At 46.2% G+C, this 24,590-nt stretch overlaps 1 protein-coding gene across 8 annotated transcripts in view; it reads left to right on the plus strand.

Annotated features, from left to right (window-relative positions):
* Tiam1 (TIAM Rac1 associated GEF 1) overlaps positions 1–24,590 on the plus strand; it is a 366,772-nt gene that overhangs the window by 49,796 nt on the left and 292,386 nt on the right. Inside the window, exon 1 of one of the 8 annotated variants that reach the window (XM_071615095.1) lies at positions 10,183–10,216. The exons of 5 other annotated variants lie outside the window; for them this stretch is intronic. The gene's annotated coding sequence lies outside the window, so the exon portion shown is untranslated. Of the gene's footprint in view, positions 1–10,182; positions 10,217–21,863; positions 21,928–24,590 lie in introns of those variants that run through there. 2 more of the 8 variants (XM_071615096.1, XM_071615097.1) reach the window with 2 other exon arrangements.

Below are 24,590 nucleotides of genomic sequence, written 5' to 3' on the forward strand. Positions count from 1 at the left end.
GACAGCAGCGGGGGAGGTGCGGTGACGGGCGCTGGAACACTTGGGTGCCTGTGGAGCGGGTGGGAGGTGGCGCCTGTGCCAGGCAGGTGACTTGGCACTCACGCGGCCCTCAGGTGGGCCCAGGGGTTTGCAGACCTGGGAAGAACTGGGCTTGCTCCTCTGTGCCCAGGGCTGTCTGCCTGTGTCCTCTGTGTTCCAGGTTCAGGGCTTGTCAGTGCCCAAGGGGGCGAGGCCCTCTCAGCTGGGATTGGTGACATCCCAGGTGGAAGTTTCTGCCTGGGGTGACCCCGTCTCAGTGAGTGGGGTTTAATGGAGGGTCCTGACTGTACTCTTCATCTTCCATAGTCTTCATCACGAGGGCACAAACAACACACCTGATGTATTCAAACATCCATTGTAAGGAAAATCACTGTGCTTGCTCTGTGACTTGGTTTCAAGACGTCCCCTCCTGGGGGATCTCATTTTTGGCCTGCTGCACTAGAAATGTGGAGAAAACATTTTTGTTTTCCTGTAGTTCAGGGCACAGAGGCAGGCTGAGGTTACTAGCACTGACCCAGTGGGTTGAATGTCCTGTCTCAACTGCCAGTAGTGTCCCCATTGCCACCTTTAGGGACAGTGGTGAATGGAGCCTGGTGGGTTAGCTTGGCAGACTCCCTGGGGGTGTTGAGACCTAGATCCCTTCAATATCAGGATTGCAGATGTGGTTGAAGGACCTACTCCTATGGATTCTGAAGTGGAGACTCAGGTCAACAGGTTGGCACCATAAGCAGCTAGCAGGTCAGACAGTCCAAGATAATAGAGGTGGTTGCTCTATTTCTCCCCTCTCCAGTGTCGGATTTTCCCACCTTCTCCCTATAGAGGTCCCTGGGGATCTGGTAACAAAGTACCACACACAGGGTGGCTGAAAGGAACAGATGTTTATCCTCTCTGCGAAGGAGGCGCGGAGTCTGAGGTGCCTTCCTTGCCTCTTGCTGGCATCTGGTGGCTTTCTCATCTTGCACCATCACCTGTCCTGCTTTCCCTGTGTCTGTCTGTGTGCAAATTGCCCTCTGTTTATAAGGACACCAATCTTTGTAATAGGGTCCATCCTTATTTAGTATGACCCCATCCCAATTTAATTACATCTGCCAGGACCCTTCTTCCAAATAAGGTCAAATCCATAGGTCCCAGGAGTTAGGACTTCAAGGTATCTTTTGTTTTTGCCATGCTGGGGATTCAGCCCAGGGCCTTCTGCATGCCTGGCAGGCTCTCTATCACTAAGCTACACCCCCAGCCCCTCAACACATCCTTTGAGGCACAGTCAATCCACAACACAGATGCACTCCTGGGTTGCCACCCTAAAATGCCTTCCCATACTATGATTGATATTAGAGTTGTTACTGCATGTCAGTTTTATTGTTGTCATCTATTTCAGACATTTTTCTGTGGTCTGATTCCTGTCTGTCCTACTAGACTTAAACCCTAAGAAGACGGGAACCTTGACATTAGCTCATGACTCATTACATCCCTGGTATCTAACCCATGGCTTAGTACATAATTGGTGTTCAATAAATGTTGATTGAACGAAAGAGAAAGCTTACTGTTTTGTTAATTGTAGTTATGAACAAGTGTGATATGATTTTGAAAAAGATACATGCACCTTAAAAAATTAAGAATAGATTTACCATGTGTTTCAGGGTATGTACACTAAAGAAGTAAAAGTGAGCACTTGAATAGATTATTTGCACACCCATATTTATAGTAGCAAAATGTGGAAGCAACCCAAGTATCTGGATGGATGAACACATCAACAACGTGATTTATAATGCAATGAAATATAATTCAGCCTTAAAAGAGGAGGAAATTCTGACACTTGCTACACTGTGGATGAACCTTGAAGACATGATGCTAAGTGAAATAAGCCAGGCACAGAAAGAGAAATAACCTATGATTCCACTGTGGAGCACCTAGTGTAGTCAAATTTGGTGTTGAAGGGGTATAGGCTTTCAGTTTTGCAAGATGAAAAGAGTTCCGAAGATCTTTGGTGGTTGACGTTTGCACAGCAGTGTGAGTGCATTTGATCCCATGAACTGTACCTTTAGATTAAGATGGTTGGTTTCATGCTGTGTATTTTATCATAGTTTTAAAAAAGATATAGAAGAACACAAAAAGAAAAAAAGATGGCAAGCCTGAGATGTATGTGTGTGGATGTGAATTGTGAAGAGTGAGTTTAGAGAGAGTGTGACAGAGGAAAGGAAGGGGGATGGGAAGGGGAGCCAGCTAGAGCTGTTGGCCCATACCTGCTTCGAGGGCCAGTAGCTGGGCAGGGCAGAAACCCATGAGAGCCTCCGTCAGGGCCTGGGGTGGAATCAGAAGTCCATCCCCTATAATTGTGGGGCTTGAACAACCGCTCATTTTCTATTGTGGGCATGAGATTTTCAAAGGAGCTGGACCAGTCACCTCTGGAGATCTTTCCAGGTCAAAAACTTCTGAGGTTTTGAACATCTAACAAAGTAATGCTGATTCACTGATGTATTTCCTGCCATGTCTCTATAAAATCTACTTCTGTCTGTGCCTGTGGAAGCAGTCTTCCACTGAGTTAAGAACTCCTACCAGTTGTAAATGGTACTGGCTAGTTTGCCTTGAGAATATACTTAATTTTTTCTTGAAACTCTCTTTACTCCTTAAGTTATCCAGTTGTTAGGCTTTCTAGTTTTAAAACATACTTGGTCCTTCATTTCTTTCTTTGAACATTTATATTTTGTCAGATTCTAATTATTCATACTGAAAATAGTATCTTTCATCTTTAACTTTTTTTTTTTTGGCAGGGTGAGATCATTGAATCTGTTTTTTAACACATAAGGATTGTTGTCTATTTTACAGGCAATGAATTTTTTTTTTTAAGCTTTGCCACTATACCCCTACGCTATATCCCATCCAGCCATCCTCAAGGAAATACAGTGATTAAGTGTCTTGCTTGACCTTGTGGTTACCCTCAGCAGTTGATTTGTGATTGAACTTGAACCTGATTTGTTCTTAGCTAGGGAGCACGAGATGTGACTTTGGGCCCATGCAGTATTCATTCCTTCTGCATGCCAAGTCCCTGAATGAATCGGATCATATCTTTTTCTTTTTACTTCTTTCTTTTCTAGTGCAGGGCCGTTGAAGGCTTAGCAGAAAATCTGTAGAGGATACTTGTTAATTTGTTCAAGAGGGATCGTTCCTGACTTGCTGTGTCTGGGAGGAGCACCGAATGTGCGCAGATGACAACAGTCAAGTTCTTAGCTGCTAGGGTGAAGGGTCAGCTTCCTTAAAGTTCTTTTTCGAGACTGAAGAGGAGTTATTACTAAGGATCAGATTCTGCAAAACATGAGGGTGAATGAGTCCCACATAAGCATTCCAAGAAGAAATGGGGCCTGAACATAGAGCCATCCAGTTGGGTCAGTGCATTGTCCTATGTCTGGTGGACCTCTTCAGCCCCTGCACGCTCAGGGTCGCTCCCATGCAGAACTTGCTCTAAAGTTCCACTGGTGTGAACTCCTGGGAACTAGGTGGTTTCACAGCTCTGGGCATTTTCAAGTTGCAGTCTTCTCTAAACTAGTAGACGTGGGCCTTCAGTCCTAGCCATCCAGACTGCTGTTGTTTCTTTAGCTGGTATTTTTGAAGTTGGAGGAATGGTGGGTGGCTCTTGGGGTGGCTTCTGAAGTGGCCGGCTAGAGACCCTGCACCTCTCTGGGCTACCATCTTTTTGTCACAGTAACAACCCATCCTTGAAAAATGTAAGAGAAAGTTCCCGAAGGATGGGTTCCTTGCTGCTCATGGTTCTGGCCATATCCTGTGAACTCTGGGAATCAGGCTCCCCTTTGCCTGCAAAGGTAGCTCATCACAGGCTGTTGTTCACCATTGTCCTGGTCACCCTCATGTGTTTGTAGACAAGCAGCAACTGCAACTTTCCTTCCCCAGCAAGTCAGGCAGTAAGCGTGCCAATCATCAGTTCACTCAGAACTAACTCGGACGGGGTCACCCTTCCTTTGGAAGATCCAGGCTTCTACTGTAGGATGTCACAGGCACCTAGGGGACAGAACTATTCTTTATCCACTAGCAGGTGATACCTGATGATCATTAGAGACCTGCTCTGGGAAAGTGGCTGGCTGGTACCAACCTCTTCCTTAGAATACCTGGAATATTCAGCCTGTTGAATCATCCTTAGAATTTTGGAATTGGAAGGGCCAATACTTTGGCCCTCATATTTGATTGCTTAAAAAACATCACTATCCGGAACCTTGGCCCAGGTTCATACAGTGAGCTGGGGCCAAGCTCTGCCTCTATGTGCCCCTCAAACTTTTATGTTACCTGTGCTGTGTTTATTGCTCCTCTGGACTGGCAGCATCCTCAACTGTGAGGCTGAGGAGATGGAAGGACAGTCTTTTAAAAACTTGAGGTTGGGGGAAGTTGGGCACTTTGGGGCATAACTATCATCCCAGCTACTTGGGAGGCTGAGGCAGCAGGATTATACGTTTAAGGCTGGTTTGGGCAACTTAGCAAGATCCTGACTCAAAGTGAAAAATCAAAGTGGCCGGAGCATGTAGCTCAGTGGTAGAGTGCCCCTGGTTTTGGTTCCCAGTTCCACAAAAGTTAAAAGACAAAGAGACTTGTGGGAATGGAGGGCAGGGGTATAGCACAGTAGAGGAGCACTTGCCCAGCAATGCCCTGGGTTTGATGCCCAAACAAAGCAAAACAAAAAGTAACAAGAACAGAAAGCCAGAACAACAATAAAAGACTAAAATAAACTTGAAGTGCAGCAGGGAGAACGAGAAGAGGAGTAGTAAGAGTCAGTGGTATGGAAAGTGCTAAGCTCCAAGTCCTCACACACAGGGACCCTTGGGACACTGGAGGACATATGTGTGCTTCAGGCTCAGCAGGTCTTGGGGTGGGTCCTTTTTGGGTGATGCATGGGTATGCTCATTCGGGGGTGTGTTCACTATAACCATGTTCTACCGAGCAGATATGGGGCAGCCTGACCCGGCAAGGGTGCCTGCCCTTCTGGTGTGAACACTGAAGATGGGATCCTCTCTAGGAGGAAGGTGGGAATTGGGTTTCTTCCACTTTTGAAAGCTTTGTATTCAGTTTCCTTCTTTCCTACCCTGAGTTGTCTTCCTCGATTGGTTAGTTGCCTTTCTTCCTGAGTGCACGTGATCAAGACCTCACCGTTGTACTCAAGTGGGCCACAGCTGTGAAGGCTTCTTTCAATGCTTATTTTGTTTCTGAAGGCCCAACCTGAGTGAGTTTGGTCCTGAGTTTTGAGCAGGCTTGCAATTTGCCATACCTGTGTGCTACTTGTGGGTAGAGGAGACAGTGCCAGAAGTGCCCTGCTGAAGGTGAAAAGTCAGACTGTAACTGGTTTCGTGATTTTGGGCCATTCTGAGTGTTTTTTTTTTTTTTGGTGTGTGTGATTTTGGGACATTCTCAGTTTTCTTGTCTATAAAGCAAGCAGAGAACCCGGGTGAGATCCAGCGGCAGGATATTCTGATTCTAACATTGCTGAGTTCTCCTCTCTGAGGTCTTCTTTTCCTTTTTTTTTTTTTTTTTTTCATTTTTGAATTGGCTCCAATTCAAGGCAGGATCATCATCTTAAGTAAGAGACTTGAGCATGAGGGTTCCTTGACTTGACTGATTGCGTTTCTTTAAATTTCCTTTGCTCTCCCTGAGATGGAGATGCTCCTCAGCAGACAAATGGCAGACAGCCAAGACTGGAGAGTTCCGCCACCTGGATTAGCAATCCTTGAGCAATTAGGATCTGAGTAGAGAGGGAAACTATGACATGCATTGAAGGGTGCACTGCAGGGTGAACCAGGAAACAAAGACAGATGATCGGGACCAAAACATGTCAAGGCAGCTTCCTGAGTAAAGCAGAAACTCATCTCACCGGATCAATTATCTAAGCATCACAGTCTCTTTTCTCTAGCAGAAATCCTACCCTGAGTTGTCTTCCTCGTGCTTGGTGCCCCAGATTTGGAGGTGGTGGTAGTGGTAGGAGTAGTCAACACAGAAATCAATGCCTTCTTCCAGTTGCCTGCTTCCTGGCAGAGATTGTGAGTGCTAAAGTGTCCTCTCTGGTTTACTGTTTTCTAAGATATGTCACCTGGCAGACTGGTTTGGTTACCTTATTAGAATTGGAGCTATTGAGTCATTAATTTCACAGTTGAATTCTTTGACACTGGAACTTTCCCCTGAGCTCTCCCGAAACAGCTAGGTAAAACTAGAAAGTCTTGTGGAATGTGGAGCAGGGAGAATAAAGTTAAGATAGCTGGGCCAATGGCTACTCAGTCTTACTCCAGTTGAGTTCTCAGGTCGCTGGTGCCTGTTGGACTTGCATGTCCAACAAGTGCTGTCTTTCTTACAGGCAAAATTTACCTGATGAATTTGGTAGATCCTAATGTGAATACCAGTTTTATGTTGATGGGTTACTAGGTTGAGATGAAAGATTAATGGAAGGGACCAGGATTGGTTGACTCTGGTTGGGTGATTCAGTCCCAAGAATCACTTATTTTCCTTCTAAGTTAGAAGACATCTAGAAAGGTGTTTTACTGCTTTGAATGGATTCTTTCCCCTTTCTTCTTTCCATTCTGATTGACATATGGTTTGCTGAGAGCAGACTGTATTTAAAAAAATGGCTTCCCCTCCCCCTACTGCCCCTCCCCACCCAAGTGGTTGCCACTTGTGTTACTGAAAGGGCAGTGTTTGAGGGGCCTGTCTGAGAGTGATGTGTGTGGGATGTGAACTAGCCTTTTCAGGCAGGTGTGGTCCTGACCTCTGGACTGTATTTGAAGGTCATTTTTGAGTGGTGTCTTCATCTCTTTGGGAAGCTGGAAAATCCAAAATGGTGGCTGCTTCCAACAAGACACCCACATTTCCATACATTTCTCTTTCTCCTGCAAAGGCTTATTACTGAAGATAGTCTTTCCTGGGATATTATTATTAGCTGTATTTGCAAAAGTGTTGTGTTTTCCTGAGGCCAGTTAGGAGTTTTCCTTAAAAGGGGTAGGGTGAAGAAGAAATATGTGTTTGTTTCCTCAGGCTGCTGTTAGAGGTTTACTGTTTTCCTACAAACTGGGAAATCTAAGAAAGAAATTTGTTCTCACAGTTCTAGAAACTGGGATGTCTAAAACCAAGGTATCAGCTGGGTTGGTTCTTTCTTATGGTTCTGCAGGACACTCTATTACATATTTTTTCTAGCTTTATATGGTTTTCTGTCAATCCTTAGAGTTCCTTGGCTAGTAGATGCACCACTCCACTATCTGTCTCCTTCATCACATGGCTGTCTTCTCCCTGCACGTGTATGTCTCTCCCTCATCTTTTAAGGACAATAATCCTGTTGGATTGAAGACCCATCCTCCTCTAGCAGGACCTCATTTTAGCTTGTTAACATCTGCAAAGACCCTATGTCCAAATAAAGTCTCTTTCTAAGGTATTGGTGGTTGGAACTTCAACATATCTTTTTTTGGGGGCATAATTCAACCTATAACAGAAGATGTACATACTGAGCCTGTTGTAAGTTCCCAAAGAAGAGGATCCTTCTTGGCCAAGGGTCTGCTTTACACAGGTGTTGTGTCGGGCAGTTTCAACTTCAACTCTTGGTAGGTAGGTGTTCTTATTTTCATTTTATAGATGAGAAAACTGAGTCACAGAAGTTAAGTCACTGGCCTAATCACATGGAGAGATGGGCTAGAATCCAGGTTTCTGACAGCCAGGTGTTCTTTCTGTTCCTTCTTTGCTGCTGCCTGTCTTTATTCTAGTATGTCCATCACCCACGTGGGCACGTGCCTTCTTCTAGCACTAGAGTAGTGCCCCCAAGGGGATGGGTGAGGACACACTGCCATCTTATACCCTTGTTTCGGATATTTGTCTCCCTCTGTTGGATGGGAGGCTCCTCAGCTCTGTCTTCCCAGGGCTTTGCTTGCTCACTGATGGAGGCAGTGTTCAGTTAAATAAAACACACCTCATTGTCTTAAAGTTCTTGGGGAGGTGGATCCGCTTTCTCACCTGCATCCTGTCTTCTAACTATCCCTTGACCCTTTTTCAAATGGGAACATCAATCACATTTCTGATATAGTGCACTTGACCTTTCAGCCCTACACACAAACATGCCCTACTGAACACTCCCCCAAACACTGGAGACAGAGGAATGGATCCAGGACTGTGGCTGCAGGAGCATCCGTGGGTTTCCTCAAGGGAGAGAGCAGTCCTCTGCCGGGAGTTCTGACACCTGGAACGCCAGATGTGCTTGCCACCTTCTCAATCTGGCTTCTCCAGACAGCGATGTCTTGTTGCCTTTCTAATGTCGCCTGAGAACTTGCTCAGTTCCCCCTGGTGATTCAAGGCTGGAGAGAAGGTTTATTTTCCCATTCTCAATTGCCACTCACTGGAACCATCTATGATTATCTTGGAAGACTCTTAAAAATATTGCACAAATCCAAGATTTTTCTTCTTCAGTGAGAGTGATGAGTGGCTTGTTGGCCACTCTCTCCAAGGGAAGGTGGCTGCCACCATGCTCTTTGCATTTGGGCCTCTCTTGTGAGGAATGGCTCTCCACCAACGTGCAGGACTGCTTTTCCAGGGCTTAGTAGCTTGTGGCAGTCAGACGGAGGACAGATGTACCGGTGCGTCAGTTGTTAAATCTCAGAACAAGTAATATCTGCTCAGGGATCAGGGATATGGGGAATCGTGTGTTGTAAGTCAATTACAAAAGTTATTTTATGGGAAAATTCTATCCCATTTAAGCTGAAACTTAATAGAATGTACCTTTCCAAGCCCCCCGGTTTACTTGTTTGGGATAATCTCTTTCTAAATAGGCAGCACTTCATACACTGAGGCCCATGGGGTCACATCTGTGCAAAACCTGGCCAGGTGGCTTTTATTCTAGTTCTTATGTTTCTCTGGCCTAAACCACCCCGAAATGTCTGTTTGTGTTATTATTTTCCTTTAACATTTTTTCAAAGTAATTTCATATTGTGTACTTATACTTTGAATATACCATATATTCACAGGGCTAAAAATTCAAAATATCCATAAAGGTTTGTAACAAAAAGTCTCTCTTCCTTCTGTCACTCAACTACCCTGGTCCCCTCCAAAGAGGCGACTTATGTTGCCAGTATTTTATGTGTTACTTGTAAATTGTACACATTACAGGTATATCATTTACAAGTAACTGCATATCTATGTCCATATGTATCTTCCCCCTTTTCCTCTCCACTTATCATACAAATGATAATATTCTGCATCTCCAATTCTGCATCACTGTTTTTTTTTTTTCCCAGAGTATTTTAAAGATCTTTTCAGTCTATAAATAGCTTCTTCACTCTTGTAACTATTTGATGTGATATTATTTTGAACTTACTGAAAAGTTGCAAGAATAGTATGCACTTTCTTTTCTCCCCAGTACTGGGGATGGAATCCACAGCCTTGTGCAAGCTTGGCAGGTACACTACCACTGAACTATATCCTCAGCCCTGCAAGAATAGTGTTAAAAAAACCCTTTGTACACTGCTATGGTTTGAATCTTTACCTTCCAGTATTGAGGTGTGGCTAATGTGATGTATGAAGTGGGGCCCTTAAGAAGTGATAAGGCCCCTCGTGGAAGGTCTTTATAGGGGCTTCAGGCAACCCAGAGCTGCTTGCCTTTCTGCTTTCCACCATGTGAGGACTCAGCGTTCCTTCTTGCAGAGACTGCAGCACCAAGATGGGTCTCAGACCCAGAGAGCAGCCCTCACCTCACTGGATCTGTTGCTACCTTGATCTTAGACTTCCCAGTCTCTAGAAGTGCAAGAAAATAAATTTTGTGTTTTTTATGAATTACCCAGTTGTGTTTCATTGTAGCAGCACAAATGGACTAAGATATACAGCCTTTACTCCAAACTACCAGTTGTTTGCATTTTGTCCTATTTGCTTTATAATTATCTCTCCATGTATATAAATATATCCCCCACACATTTACACCCAACACATTTATCCTCACATGCATTTATATATACACACGCACTTACACACACAATGCGCACGCGCGCTTGGCTTTTTTCCTGACCTAATTTAGAGAACATTGGCAACATCATGTCCCTCTGCTGCCTAAGTACTTCACGTGTCATGCCTAAGAACAAGGACAGCCTTGCACGTACCAGAGGACCTTCAATCTTGCTGCACTTCAATGGAACGTTTCTCCTAGTCCTATTTTATGTTTTATGTGAGTATGTATTTTTGTTGATTTTTAGGACTGGTCAACTTTTCCCTTATAGGCACAGAGAGGGCGAAGCACCTTAGTTTTTTTCATATCAAGCCCTTTTTCCACTTTCCCTGAATTGCCTGTTGAGCTTCTGTACTTCCCTCATGTGCGCAGGGGAAAGGGTTTTCTTCTCTGTGAGTTGGGGCAGGGAGGAGTTGCCTTGACCCTTGGTGCTTCATTTCTCTGCTTCTTGGACAGGATCACTTGGAGAGGAAGGAGGGGGCTGGAGGACCAGCATTGTCAGTGCCCACTGTATGTTCAGAGCCTGCAGAGGCTACAGAAATGAACCAGGTCCAATTCCTGCCCACAAGAAAACAAATGCGTTTAAAAATATTTGTGAAACTGCCCACACTGTACCCACTGTCCGCCGGCCCTGGGTACACACTCCGGTCTTCTGCCCCGAGTTACTGCAGGGGCCTCTGGCTGGTGCCTCCTCCGACTCCAGGCCATCTCACTGGCTACTGCGGGATTTGCTTTTCTTCTGAAGCATAGCTCTGATGTGTCACTGCCAGCCCAGACTTCTCCTGACCCCGCAAGGCCTGTCAAACCAAGGCAGGGCCTCAGCCTGGCGTCTAGAATGTCGGGTGTTATCATCTGTCTCTTAATTTGACCCTTGATTTGCCTGTGTCTGCCTTGAACTGCAGCCCAGCTTGACACCGAGCACTGATTTCAAAATTCTTCAACTTTTCTGTCCTTCGCCTTTGCTTCAGTTGTGGCTGCCCTCTGAAAATGTCACGCGCTTGGTTTCTTCCATGCCTAAGGGCCCATTTCCAATGCCACCTTTCCCACAGAGTCTCTCCTGAAGCTCTCGGGGAGATCTCATCCCTCATGTAAAACCCTCTCGTTTTGTGTCAGTTTGGATCGTTGGTTGGTTGTGTGCTGTGTCTCCCCTTCACATATTCCTCTCTCCTAATTAGATTATATAAATTAGATTACAGACTCTTAGAAGGTTGAAATTCATTCTCTTTCCCACTTTCTCTCGTTTCCCATGTTCCAGAAAGAATTGATTAGAGGCCTCTAGGTTGTATCTGAAACAGAGTGACTTCTTTGCACAGTCTGCTCTGTTCTTGGCATGTTGTTGGCTCTCAGATATTTGCAGGATTGAACTTGATAAAGGTAAGGAGCCACTGAGTGTTTTTTTTTGGTGAATCTATTTTTGTGAATCTACTGTTTCTAGTACTGCAAATATCTGGGAACGTGCATGTATTCATTATTTCAACTTCAACAACTTCATTTAAAGATGCATGTTTTAATTATCAACTTCATTAAGCGGGCGAGATTATAAAAACACATCTTAAGGATCTTTATCTGTTCAGATTCCTTCTTTTCATTGAGCACATAGGACTCTTTAGAGGAATCATACATGTAATGTGATAGACGAATTTTTAAAAAATTTAACATTTTCATGCGTGTGCATGTTTATAACAGTAATTATTTGTAATGCTTATGTAGCCTTAAGAAGTTGTTATTGAGGAACAGACTTGGGGGCACATAGCAGAGCAATTTTCTATCCAGTCAAATCATGTTATCATTTGTTTATGTCAGTTTTCTGAGAATGGAGAGTCCTACATGAAATTCATATCTCTAACAAGATGATTTATGTACTCTTATCTACTCCTTGTGTTCCCCACCAATTTCAATTGCTTGAAAAAAAATTGCTTTAGAGGATTTTCTTTTCTAAAGTCTTACAGACCCATCAATCAGTCTTTAAGGTCTAAATTCAGGGCTGACTTTCAGCAGTTGGCAGCGTATCAATTGCTTAAATGAAGGGATCTTTGGAATCCTGGCTTTCCTCACTCCTCTCGGTGGCCATAAAACATCCTTCTTCTACACTGTGCCCATATTCCTTAAAGGAGATCCGTTGCTTAACTTGCCCTTACAGTGACATAATAGGGTGTGGAGCAGGGAGAGCTGAGAAACAGGTTGGCACTGACAGGAAGTCACTGTGAAGTCAACTGTCCTCCCCTTGTCTTGTGGGGATATGGCCCAAACAGTATGACACATACTCTTTCAGCTTTAAAATGTATGAAGGAGCCTGATATGGTGGCACATACCTGTAATCTCAGCTACTCACGAGGCGGAGGCAGTAGGATCCAAAATATAAGGACAGCCTGGGCAAATTTTTGAGTTAGGGAGACCCTGTCTCAAAATAGAAGAAAATAAGCTGGGATGTGGGTCAGTGGTAAAGTGTTTGCCTAGTGTGTGCAAGGCCCTGTTTCCATCTCCTGTACTGCAAAAATGAACAAAAGAAACAAAAATAAATAAATAAATAAATAAATAAATAAACAAATAAATAAATAAAATCGATAAGATCCTGAACTGTTAGTAATGAGGGTTGTTACTGAGTTCTGCCGCTTATGATGGCTTTTGCTGCTAGGAATGAAACATGCAGCTAAGTGTATTTTAAGTAATATGGGGTTTAGTCTCTCAAATAATAGGCCCAAAGTCAATTTGGCAATTTAGTGATATCATCAGAATCATGACTTCTTTCCATTTGGGCTTATCTCTGTCAGGGGCAAGGTTGGCAGCTGGGTAGAGGCAGAACATGGCTCAGCCAAGCGCAAAGCAAAACAGGCTTTCCCTCCATTGGCCTCTTTTCATATGCAAAGGAAGCCCTTCCCAGAATTGGCCTGCTGGCTTCCTGTCTTGATCCCTTGGCTGGGTCACAGGGCCAGATCTGACCCAATCACAGGTCAGGGAGAATAGGATGCTCCCATTGGTTTATGATGGGCCTGATTAAAGCTCACCTGGGAAGCAGAAGGTGCCTGTGTGCCACGTGAAGGTGGTGAGGTTGAACAGTCACTGACCGATGAACAACCAGAGGCATCCAGGGTGGTTCTTGGGAGACAGTTAAGGATTTTATTATTACTATTTTTGAAGGATAGGGCTAGGCCTGCTGATGGTCCTGAAAGCATTGAATTCCTTGCCTTTCCGAAGGATTTTTGGTATTTTTAATCAGTTCATTTTCAGGTGTAGTATTTTCAACTTCAGAGGTTCTTTCTGAAACTTTGGGATATCTGCAAGAATTCTTTTTATGACTAAGACACTGATTCATCATTTTACACAAAGTGGGACTAAAGAGGGTCATGCTATGATCCCAACTTATAACCGACAGGGGGAGACCAACCTTCCTCTGTCATGAACAACCAGAATCGAAATAGAAGAGATTCCAGGTAGCGGACTCCTCTGCAGACTGTCCTTTTTTTTTTTTGTGTGTGTGTGTGTGTGTGTGCTGGGAGGTAGCACCAAGCTAAGAATATAAAGGACTGCATATACAAATTCTTTTGGAAAAAATTGGAAATGCAAACTTTGCAGGGAATTCTAGAATAACTTTCGTCTTGTTCCTAATGCAAACTTTTGCATTAGGCCTGGGATAAAAATTATTTCTTTTTCCTCCCACTCCTACCAGCTAATGACACTGTTGAAAAAATGGTAATGCTCTGGAAAACTTTCTTTTCTGGAAGTTGTCTTCCAGCTCTTTGAGCCTGGAAATAGACAGCCGGTGAGGCGGTGGTGGTGCTGTGTTGCCCTCCATCTCGTGGCTCTTCCTCTCTGGGTTCTTTCTGTCTGGAGGTGGATGAGGCACAGAAGGCAGCACCTTTACTCCAGGGCGGTTCTCTTACAGATATGCTGTGCGCGTGCCCTCTCGGGGATGGCTTCCCATCACCCCTGTCACCCAGGCTGGGAGTGACCCAGGGTGCTCCTTGCCGTCTGCCAAGCGGACACCCACGTCTCTTTCCTTTGCACAGTTATTATTATTGTATATTGTGGCCTGGTGCTGCTGACAGTCTTGAAATATACTCTTGGCAGGTATTTATTTATTTATTTTTTGCTTGGTCTATTTTTTCTTTTCTAGTTATAAAATACATGTTCATTGACAGAATGAGAAAAAAAAAACGTAAGGCCTGAATAAAACAAAATTACTTATTATTTCACCATTTATAAATAGTTGCTGTTAACATTTTGATGTATTTTTGCTGTCTTTTTTTTTCTTGTATATACTGTTCTTTCCTCTCCCTCCTCCCCTCCTCTCTCCTCCTTTCATCTCCTCGTACCCTTCCCTTTTTCTTTTTTCCTGTCGGTACATAACGAGGACCACACAGGCTATAGGCACAATTGGGTATTTTCTCTCCAGGGCTGACACTGGGGTCTGACTTCTTGGATTCCAATCCCAGCTCCACTTCTGAGCAGTAGGTGATCTTTATATGCCTTGATTTCCCAGTCTGTGGACTTGGGATGAGGACAGTTGTGAGGAGTAATTGCAAAGATTGCTGAGGTCAGTTGGTACCCCATATTTGCAAATTTTAAGTCCATGGATTTTACCAGCCAACATGAATTGAGAATATTCTAACCCCTCCCACCTACATCTGTATTGAACAGGTACAGATGTTTTTTTCTTGTCTTTATTTCCTAATCGAGACAGTATAACTATTCACACAGCATTTACATTTTATTAGGTATTATAAGTGATTTAAGCATGATTTAAAGTACACAAGAGCGTGTGTATGGGTTCTAGGCAAATACTGTTATTTTATGTAAGGGACTTGAACATCTGCAGATTTGGGTGTCATGGAAGGTCCTGGAACTACTCTCCCACTGATACTGAGCAGTGACCCCTCCATCCACTGCCCACTTAACATTTCAGGTGATGAACTCCCATATCGTAGTGACCAACTCTGTCCCGTGACCTCCCTAGGCTGTGGAGAGGGCTAAAACTCCTTGTTTTTAGCAGGGGAATACAGGGAGTTGTATCTTAGACTGGGGTCTGTTCACCTTGGCAGTGTCGACCTTTGGGCCATCTAATTCTTTGTGGGTGTTGTCCTGTCCGTTGTAGGATGGGTCCTATAGATGTCAGTAGCACCCCCCCATCACATGTTTGAGACATGGCCAATCTAGGTAGGGGGGCAAACTCTCCCTGGGTTTCTGGCCTGTGTGCTGGATTCCTCTGGCTTCACCCACTGGGGCTGTCCAAGCCATTGTGGACAAAACCCTGGGTGACCAGGCCAGTAGGCATTCATGAAGGTCAGGTCCTGCTCCAACCACCCCATCCCAGTCTCTGAGTATATGCTTAAAGGGACCAAGTTCAGAATCCACCTGCCCTAGAATCTAGAGAAAGACCTGCCTGTGGCTCTGTCACCACGCCTGCCATGGTTTGAATGTCACCTCCGATTGTCATGTTGGAATTTAGCTGCTGTTGTGATATTAAGAGGTGGTGAGGCCACAAGGGCTCTACCCTCAAGAGTGGGTCAGGGTCCTCATGGAGGGCATAGGTTATTTATTGAGGGAGTGAATTTTTATAAAGTGAGTTTGACTCCCTTGGCTCTGTCTCCTGCTGTCAGACCTTCTCCCCAGGCAATGTCTTCTGCCATGTCTAATGCAGCACAAAGGCGCTCACCAGAAGTAGCTCTTTGGCCATGGACTCCTTAGTCCTCAGAGCTGTGAGAAGCAGATTTCTTTCTTTTGTTGTTACTGGGAATTGAACCCAGGGGCATTTAACCACTGAGCCACATCTCCAGCCCTTTTTAGCTTTTATTTTGAGACAGAGTCTCGATGAATTGCCTAGAGCCTTGCTGAGTTGCTGAGGCTGGCCTTGAACTTTCGATCCTCCTACCTCAGCCTCCTCAGTTGCTGGGATTTTAGGTGTGCACCACCACCCTTGGCAGAAGCAAATTTCTTATCTTCATATATTACTCAGACTGTGATACTGGGATGTGGCAGTGCAAAATGGACTAAGGTGGTGTTTAGGGCCACTACCTGTCCTTTCCCAGCTCCTGGTTGAGACTCCTGTGCCCTTGGTGAGGAGCCTGGCAAAGGCCACACAGCAAGAAGCCTTGGCACCACCTCCTGTGGCATCTCAAGGGCTGAGCATCGATGTGACTCCCCTTAGGTCTGAGGCTGTGGATAAAGTGCCTGTGTCCCCTGACCCCCCCCCCCCCCATTCAGAGACCACTGGGTGCTCCTTGTTCTGGGCTTCCCCTGGGGAAGGGTCCTCCATTCCTCTCCCAGCAGAGGGGGTGGAAGCAGGAGGCCTTCCCCTGGCCTGATTGCTGAACTCATTGAAATGACCTATCGGGCAACAGCAGCTGAGGAGTGGACGGTGTAATGTGGATGGTGGAAGAACACAGTGGATCCCAGAGCAGGACCTCAGGACCTGGACTCTATCCAGCCTGAACAAAGTGCTTAATACATCCTGCTGCCCAAGAGGGCGCAGGTGCCCGAGCTCATGATGACCACTTGGCCCCTCCCGTTCCAACCTCCAAGAAGGACTCAGGATAGGGGGACCTTTCCTGCTCAGGGCTCTGAATGGCAGCCTCAGACCAGGCAGTGGGATGATGGTGGCATGGCCGGCTTCCAGAGGGGCACTGGGGGTTTCTCTGAGGCCACCAACCAGCTGTCTGAGGATCAGGGTGCTTGTTCTTTCCCCCAGTGATCCAGAGGGGAAGGTGCTTGGTGTCCCGTGCTGGATGGCCCAGGCTCACCGTCCTCCTCCAGAGACACAGGGTCAGCAGTGTCCCTGGCGCCTGTGCTCACATGGTCCACATTTGCTGGAGGGCGAGAATCATCTAGAATCATGATCATCGGGTGGGATAGGCGTGGGGTGTGCTGTTGGCTTCTGCTTGCTGGTGAGCAGCTCCTGCTTGGACCTGTGGAGGACCGGACTGAGAAGGTGGTCCCTGGAATCAGAACATCAGACAGTCGGACACCACTGACCTCTGTGTGGTTAGGTGGCCGTGCAGAGCTGAGGGAACAGGCTCTGGGCTGGGCTGCCGCCTTGCACAGGGGATGAAACCCTGTTAATCCTCAGTTTTCTCATCTCTAAACTGGGGTCAATGGTGGTGCCTACCCTTATTCGGAGGACAGTACGCGTGGACAGCTGTGGATAAAGAGTCCAGCATGTGGACCGTGGACAGCACTCAGGGCTGTTGCTGTGGACCTTCTGAGGTCTCCCTGGGATACAAGCTGTAAGAGCCCCCCTCCCTTCAGGAGTGTACCAACTCTAGAGGGCAGGGGATGTGAGAGCTGTATTGGGCTTCCTGATGCAAGGGTGGGTACCACAGTCTGGCAGAGATAATACGGTCGTTAGATCCAGGTCTAAAACCTGACGTGTAATCCAGGAGTGATTAGCCTTTTGGCTTCTCTCTGCTTCCATCTCGGGCTCTCATTTAACAGTGACCTAAAATGTTTCCACTTCTCTGCCTCCTGATTACCATCTGAATTTTATAGGTTCCTAGAAAATGCTTTAGTCTCCATTTTCTGCTGCTTTAACAAAATACCTGAGACTGGGTGATTTTTTTTTTTTTTTTTTTTAAAGATTAGAGGTTTAGGACTGGGGTTGTGGCTCAGTGGTAGAGCACTTGCCTAGCATGTGTGAGGCACTGGGTTTGACCCTCAGCACTGCATATAAATAAATGAATAAAATAAAGGTTCATCAATATCTAAAAAAAAAAAAAAAAAAAAAGAATAATAGGGGTTTATTTGCCTCATAGTTCTGGAGGCTGAGAAATCCAGGGGCATGGCTCCAGCGTCTGCTCGGCATCTGGGGAGGGCCTTCTTGTTGCATTGTAACGTGGCGGTGGGCATCGCATGTTGAGACAGAGCGAGCATCTAGCTGGGTCTCTCCCTCTCCTTACAGAACCACTCATTCCATCACGGGGGCCCTGGCTTCATGAACTCCTCATATTTTAGTTACCCTCAAAGGCTCCACCTCTAAATACCGTGAACAGAAAAATTTGGGGATTAAGTATCCAACACATGAACTTTTTGGGGACACCTTCAAATATAGCAATGCATCGTGGGTTTTGGTTATAAAATGTCTCTCCAAGAGCACAGTCCTTTGTATCTGGATCGCTGCATATTCTCTATTTTAAGGGGTGTGAGGATGAGAATGGCCCTTGTGTTAGCTCTCCATCACTGTGAGAAAATACCCGATAGTCAGCTTATAAAGAAGAAAGGTTTATTTTGGTCAGTGTTGCAGAGGTTTTAGTCCATGGATGCTGGCCCTGTTGCTTTGGGCCTGTGGTGAGGTAGAACATCTCAGCAGGGGACTGTGTGATGGAGCAAAGCTTCTGGTCCTGGGCTTCCCCTGGAAAGCAGAGAGAGAGGAGGAGCTGGGGTTCCAAGTATCTCCTTCAAAGGCGCACCTCCAGTGGCCTGACTTCCTCCCTCTAGGCCCCACCTCGTGAAGTTCCTCCATCTCCTAATAGTGCCCTGAGCTGGGGACCCTGCTATCAACACATAAGCTTTGGGAGACACTTCCTATCCAAAGCTAGAGCAGCCCCTGTCTGAGATCACCTGGGGCTACTTTCCTGGGACCAGTCAGAATGTGCCTGAGTTGAGGAGTGGCCTGGCTTCTGTGGAGGGAGCTTGCCACTCACTCCAGATTTGCTCTTGATTTTCTGCTGCTCTGTGAATTTATTATCCCACGAATGGTTCTAGTCCCAGGGTCACCCTATGTCGTGTGTGCTGCCTGTCTCACCTCTTGTGGTCTCTTCTCCATCATGTAGAACCAGTATTGCTGGTAGGCTTTGTTATTCGGCCACTGATGGAAAAGGAGAGTATCCTTTTCTAGTTTATCGCCCAGCTGCCTTAGTCTACTGGGGCTGCTATCACAAAATACCAGAGACAGGGAGCTAAAATATAACAGAAGGTTGTTTCTCACAATTCTGGAGGCGGAGAAGGCCAGGGTCAAGGTGGGTGATTTGGCACCTGGAAGGTTCTGCTTCCTGGTTCACAGGTGGTGCCTTTTCTTCCTGTCCTCATGAGGTGGAGAGGGCTAGCCAGGTTTTTGAGGTCTAAGAGCCCTTGTGACCTAATCACCTCTGCTGTGGTCCAGATATGGTCTAAGTGACCCCCAGGCATCCTTTGCTCTAGTTTAACCCTATCGTCCTATGTTAATGGTATTAAGAGGGTGGACACTTAATCCAGCTATGGTGTTTGGAGGCGGGCATTTAGGAAGTGATTAGGATTAGCTAGGGTGGAGTCCCCATGATTGACCTTGGTGGCTTCCCAAGCAGAGGGAGAGAGATACACATAGGCACATGTTTTCTGGTCTCTTTCCTTGAGATGTTCTGTTCTGCCTTGGGACTTTGCCAGCAAGAAGGTATCACCATGAGGCCCCTGACTTTATATTTCCAGAACCACAAGCCCAAAATAACCTCTTTTCTTTATAAGGTAGTTTAGGTCTCATGTAGTTTGTCATAGAAACAAAGAGCTGGCTACAGAACCTCCAGAAGTTTCTACTTCTAATACTGTCACCTTGGGGGTTAGGATTTAGAATATGAATTTTGGGGGCACAGATATGCAGACTATAGGACCAGCCATAGCAGGGACCCTTGGAAAAAGAAGATGACCATGGCTGAGTCAGGGTTGTGGACAGACTGTAGGGTCCCATCCTGGGTGAGCAGGAATCTGTTATAGGACATGCAGTGCTGTGGAGTTCAAGGGCTGACTTAATAGCTGGATTTTTAAGTAAGAAAGTGGAGGCAGAAGATTTGAAAACTCACTGTACTCTGCTCTTTCAGTCTTCTTCAAAGCCTTTCTTTTCGGGGGCTGGGGATGTGGCTCAAGCGGTAGCGCACTCGCCTGGCATGCGTGCGGCCCGGGTTCTTTCCTCAGCACCACATACAAACAAAGATGTTGTGTCCGCTGAAAACTAAAAAATAAATATTAAAAAATTCTCTTTCTAAAAAGAAAAGCCTTTCTTTTCATTCCTCACCCTAATTTTCACACTCTAAGAAGAATTGCTATAATTTTATTATGGTCTCTTCCTTGGAGGAGAACTGGGTCAGAGGCCATCCATAGTGTGGCTCCATGGTGTTGATTCGGCCAGCAGGTGTGGACAAATCAATGTGTTGAGCTTGTACTTGTGGGCATGTGCACCGACCCCACCATATCAGCCTCTGCAGAGTCCAGTATGTGGGGGGATATGTAGAGTGACAGACAGTTGGGGTACAGTGTTCTTAGTGGGGGCTCCCATCTGCATCAGCTGGTAGAACGGGCTGTAGACTGGTGGCTGATAAACAGCGCAGCTCTGGAGGCTGGAAAGTGCAAGATGGGGGTGCCATCGGATTGTGTCTGGTGGGGGCCTCCTTCCTGGCTCACACACGGCCACCTTCTTCTGTGATCTCATGTTGTGGAAGGCCCAGCCATTCTCTAGGGTCTGTCTCATGAGGGCACTAACCTGGTACATGAGGGCTCCACCTTCATGACCCATGACCTATAAAGGCCCCACCTCCGAGTATCCTCACCTTGAGGGGGAGGGTTTCAACATGACTTTCAGGGGACATGAGCATGCAGTCTATAGACCTGGGTTTTCTGGCTCCTTGTCCATCAATGGTCAGTGGACATCTTTCTTTCCAAGGCTGCTTTGGATTTGCTTGTGAGCATCTCATGCCAGATTCTGCTCTCCTACCGGATGGGGACAGAGGATGTCATCTCTGGTCAGGTTCCTCCTCGACCGGGTCTGCAGAGCCATCAGGAAGTGGTTGTTGCTACGCTGTTACATTTGCAAGAGTCCCCTCTCAGCCTTGCTTCTGCAATTCTCTCGGATTCTCTCGGGATCTCTCGGGAGCTCTCGGGCTCCCGGGCTCCCATCATTCCTGCCTTGGGTATAGCGAAGCTCTTCGGCATCCTCTGGTTTTTCCAGAATGAATGGAAGAGACTGTCAGGAGAAGCAGCTGCTTTTACTCTGAGGAATCCGCACAGCAAGCAAAGAGTCTCACCACGTTGAAACTGTGACATGTGTTTGAAAATAAAGTTTTAATTAGAAGGAGCATTTCTCAGCCTCAACCTGGTGCTGGCTGTCTTAACATTGAGACTAAAATAAACTGGCTCCGACTCCTTGGCACAAGACCCACTCTGCCTTTTACACACTGAATCTTTTGGGTTGATGCGTGGGGTACAGTTGCCCGTGTGTGGTTTCAAGACCTCAGACTTGGTAAAACAAAGGAGTAGGGCGAGGGTTTGGTGCCGGTTGCAGCATTTGCTGGGGACTTGCTGGTTTTAGCCTACATAGGTTCACTTGTGTTTATAAAATGTCTCTTTCTAAACCTGGGTCTGGGGACTTACAGAAGACAGGCAGCATGACACGATGCGGTGGCGACTCCGTGACCAGGCGCACCTGGTTCGTGTCCTTTTTCATTTACTAGCTACATGGCTGGTGGCAGGTCACTCGGTGTTGGAGCTTCTGTATCTTCCCAACAGATAGAAAACACCGTCATCACTCGTTGATGATGATGATGATGACAGATCAGTCATGTACAGTGCCTGGCAGAGGCGCAGCTCAATAAATGATATTCATTATTATTAATATTGAGTAGTTAGAAGAGTCCTTGTGTTGCGCTGGGTCACTGCCAAGGTCTCCCACGATGTTTTCAGCTTAGGGTGGCCTTGGCTGGGGATGCTTCTGGTTTAGTCGAGGACTGGCAAGCCTGAGATTCCCTTCGCCAGATGCACATGGGTGGCGGGTGGGTGTGTCCCTGGATGTCAGCTTGCCTCTAGTGTTGCCCTTCTGTTGTGCTCATGGCTCCCACTCTGCACTCTCCTCCCACCTCCCACCAGAAGCCGGCACCGCAGAGAAGCAAAACAAACAGGCACAGACTCCGAAAATAGAAGCCCTTTCTTGATTTCCTCGTGCCGGACTCATGAGCCCAGGTGAAGAGATGGTCAGATCTGTAAGTCTGTGCAGAATATATCTCAAGATGTTTGTGATAAGGAATATAGGTTTGGTCCTTGTCCTGGTTCCTGGTACACAATTGCTAAAACCTTGGGAATCTGGAGTGATAGAATGTTTTTCTTTTGCTTGCTAATGTGATGCTCAGTGCTGGGGTGCCTTAGCTTTGGAATGGGCGCTGGTCTTTAGAAAGATCAAACCATGTGATCAGAGGTTGAAATTTTGAGCTCCATCCTCCCCTCCAGAAAGGCTGGAAATTGAGTTCATCACCGACAGCCAATGACTTCCTCCTTCTGGGACTTCTGTAAGCTCATTACACAATAGGGTGCAGAGATGCACCCAGGGAGGGCATCCAAGCTCTGTTCCCCACACCATATGTATTTCTCATACTTGGCTCACGTCCTTTATACTAAACCTGTAAGAGTAAGCAAACAGTTTTCTTGAATTCTGTGAGCTATTCCAGCAAATTATTGAACCTGAGGAGGGGGTCATGGGAACCCCTGAATTTGTAGTTGTATAAGCAGAAGTGTGGGTACCCGGGCCCCCCCCGACATTTGTAGCTGGTGTCTGAAGTACGGGCAGTCTCAGGGGACTGAGCCCTTAGCCTGTGAGGTCTGTGCTGACCCTCAAGCACTGGTGAGTTAGAGTCAGAGCTGAACTGAATGGTAGGGCCATCAGCTGGTTTCCAGAGTTAGCGAGTTAGTTGGTGTGAGGATGCCCTTCCCCCCACCGATTTGGTGTCAGGAGTGAGTGAAAAAGGTTTGTAATGTGTGATGGGGGACATGTCCCCCAGCAAGGAGCCCCAGCTCACCTTGGAGGTATTGATGCATCCCTTGCATCTGGCTTAGGTTTTATCATTGGGCTCAGAAGGACATGATGGTCACTGTGGCTCATTCAACTTAATGCTGCAACTCCTAGGCTAACACCCCTAACCAATGGGGTCTCTAGGCCTATCACCTCCTCCATGTAGCAATCAAAAGGTTATTACCAAGTAGCCCCTTTCAGCATTTTTCTAGACATCTCTAATTTTAGCTAATACTGAGTAGAAATCCCTCTTCCGGTGACTTTTACCGTTGGCTTAAGTGCAGGCAAGTTTCTGAAGATCTTCATCATGTTCACCCCCCTTTTATTTATTTGTTTGTTTTTGCAATATTGGGATTGAATCCAGTTGTACTCTACCATAAGCTACGTTCCCAGCCCTTTTATTTTTATCTTTAGATAGGGTTTTGCTAAGTTGCCGAGGATGGCCTTGAACTTGCGATCTTCCTGCCTCAGCCTCTTGAATTGCTGGGATTACAGGTGTGCACCTCTGCCCACAGCTCTTCCCTATAGCTCTGTTTCGACTTTCAGCATCACCATTTCCTCCAACTCTCATTCCTTAGACTTTGTTCTTAGGCCAAACAGGATCCTGCTGACTTCTTTCTGGATTGTTCTCCAGGTTGTCAAAAGACCTCCTTGAAATGGGTTTGTTTCCTATCATTGATTCCAGTCTTCCAGCCGTGCTTTGACTGTTAAGCTCCCTTTTTTCTAGATCCATTGTAAGCACGCATTTTCTTCTGTTTTCTGTTTTTCGTGACCACGTGACACTCGGGGCTCCTGTGGTTAGATGGTCAGATAGTGGGGAATCACATTTTCAGTCTTCCCCACCTATTCTGGAGTTGTGGATCATTGTAAACTCATGTACCACAGAAGTGTCTATAGATCTGGAACGAATTTTATTACCAGTGTGCCTAGATCTGTCCTTTGCCCCTGGCCGGCCAGTTACGGAGTCAACCACCATTTTAGTCAGCTTTTTCACTGCTGTGACCAAAAGAGCTGATAACAATTTTAGAGGAAAAGTTGATTTGGCTCATGGTTTCAGAGGTCTCAGTCCACAGCTGGCTGACTCCATAGCTCTGGGCCTTAGATGAGGCAGAACATCATGGCGGAAGGGAGTGGAGGAGGAAAGCAGCTCAGGACAAGGCATCAAGGCAGGAGAGAGAGGGAGGGGAGGGAGAGGGAGAGCTCTTACTCACTAGGGACAAAATATATACTCCAAAGACAGGTCCCCAGTGACCCCCCCTCCGCCAGCTACTCCCTCCCTCCCTACAGTTACCACCCAGTTAACCCATCTCACTGGGAATATGCACTGATTAGGTTTAGCCTTTCACCACCTAATCATTCCACCCCAGAATGGTCTTGCATTGTCTCACACATGAGCTTGGGGGACGGATGCCTCATATGTAAACCCTCACAATCACAGTGGTGTTCTGTCCCCCAGACTGACCTTAGGATGGCTTCAAGCTAATCATTTCAGAGTGTTCCCACCTCTTAATCTCTGAATCTACATGATCCTGGCTGCCACCAGTAAGTCTAGACTGTTGGTAGGTACAAAGAAGAGAAGAGAGGGAGGGGAAAGAGTCTGTGGTGGGAAGTGGTGTGCTCTCACTAACTCCTTTCCTCAATGGCAGCCTGTTGGAGTCTGCAGGTCCACAAGTATTGGGCATATTTATAGCTTCTGGCCAGGAAGGTACTTGAATTAGTCCCATTAACAAAACCCAAATGTTTAGTTTCTACCCGACATGCTAAAGTTGTTCCCCCTGGCTGACCCACTATTTGGCTTCGAAAGACTAGGTCTGCTTAGTTTGTAACTAACTGGACATAAGGTCTCACTTAAGTCTTAAG

This window comes from Marmota flaviventris, chromosome 8, assembly GCF_047511675.1.
Source record: "Marmota flaviventris isolate mMarFla1 chromosome 8, mMarFla1.hap1, whole genome shotgun sequence".
Classification (NCBI taxonomy): domain Eukaryota; kingdom Metazoa; phylum Chordata; class Mammalia; order Rodentia; family Sciuridae; genus Marmota; species Marmota flaviventris.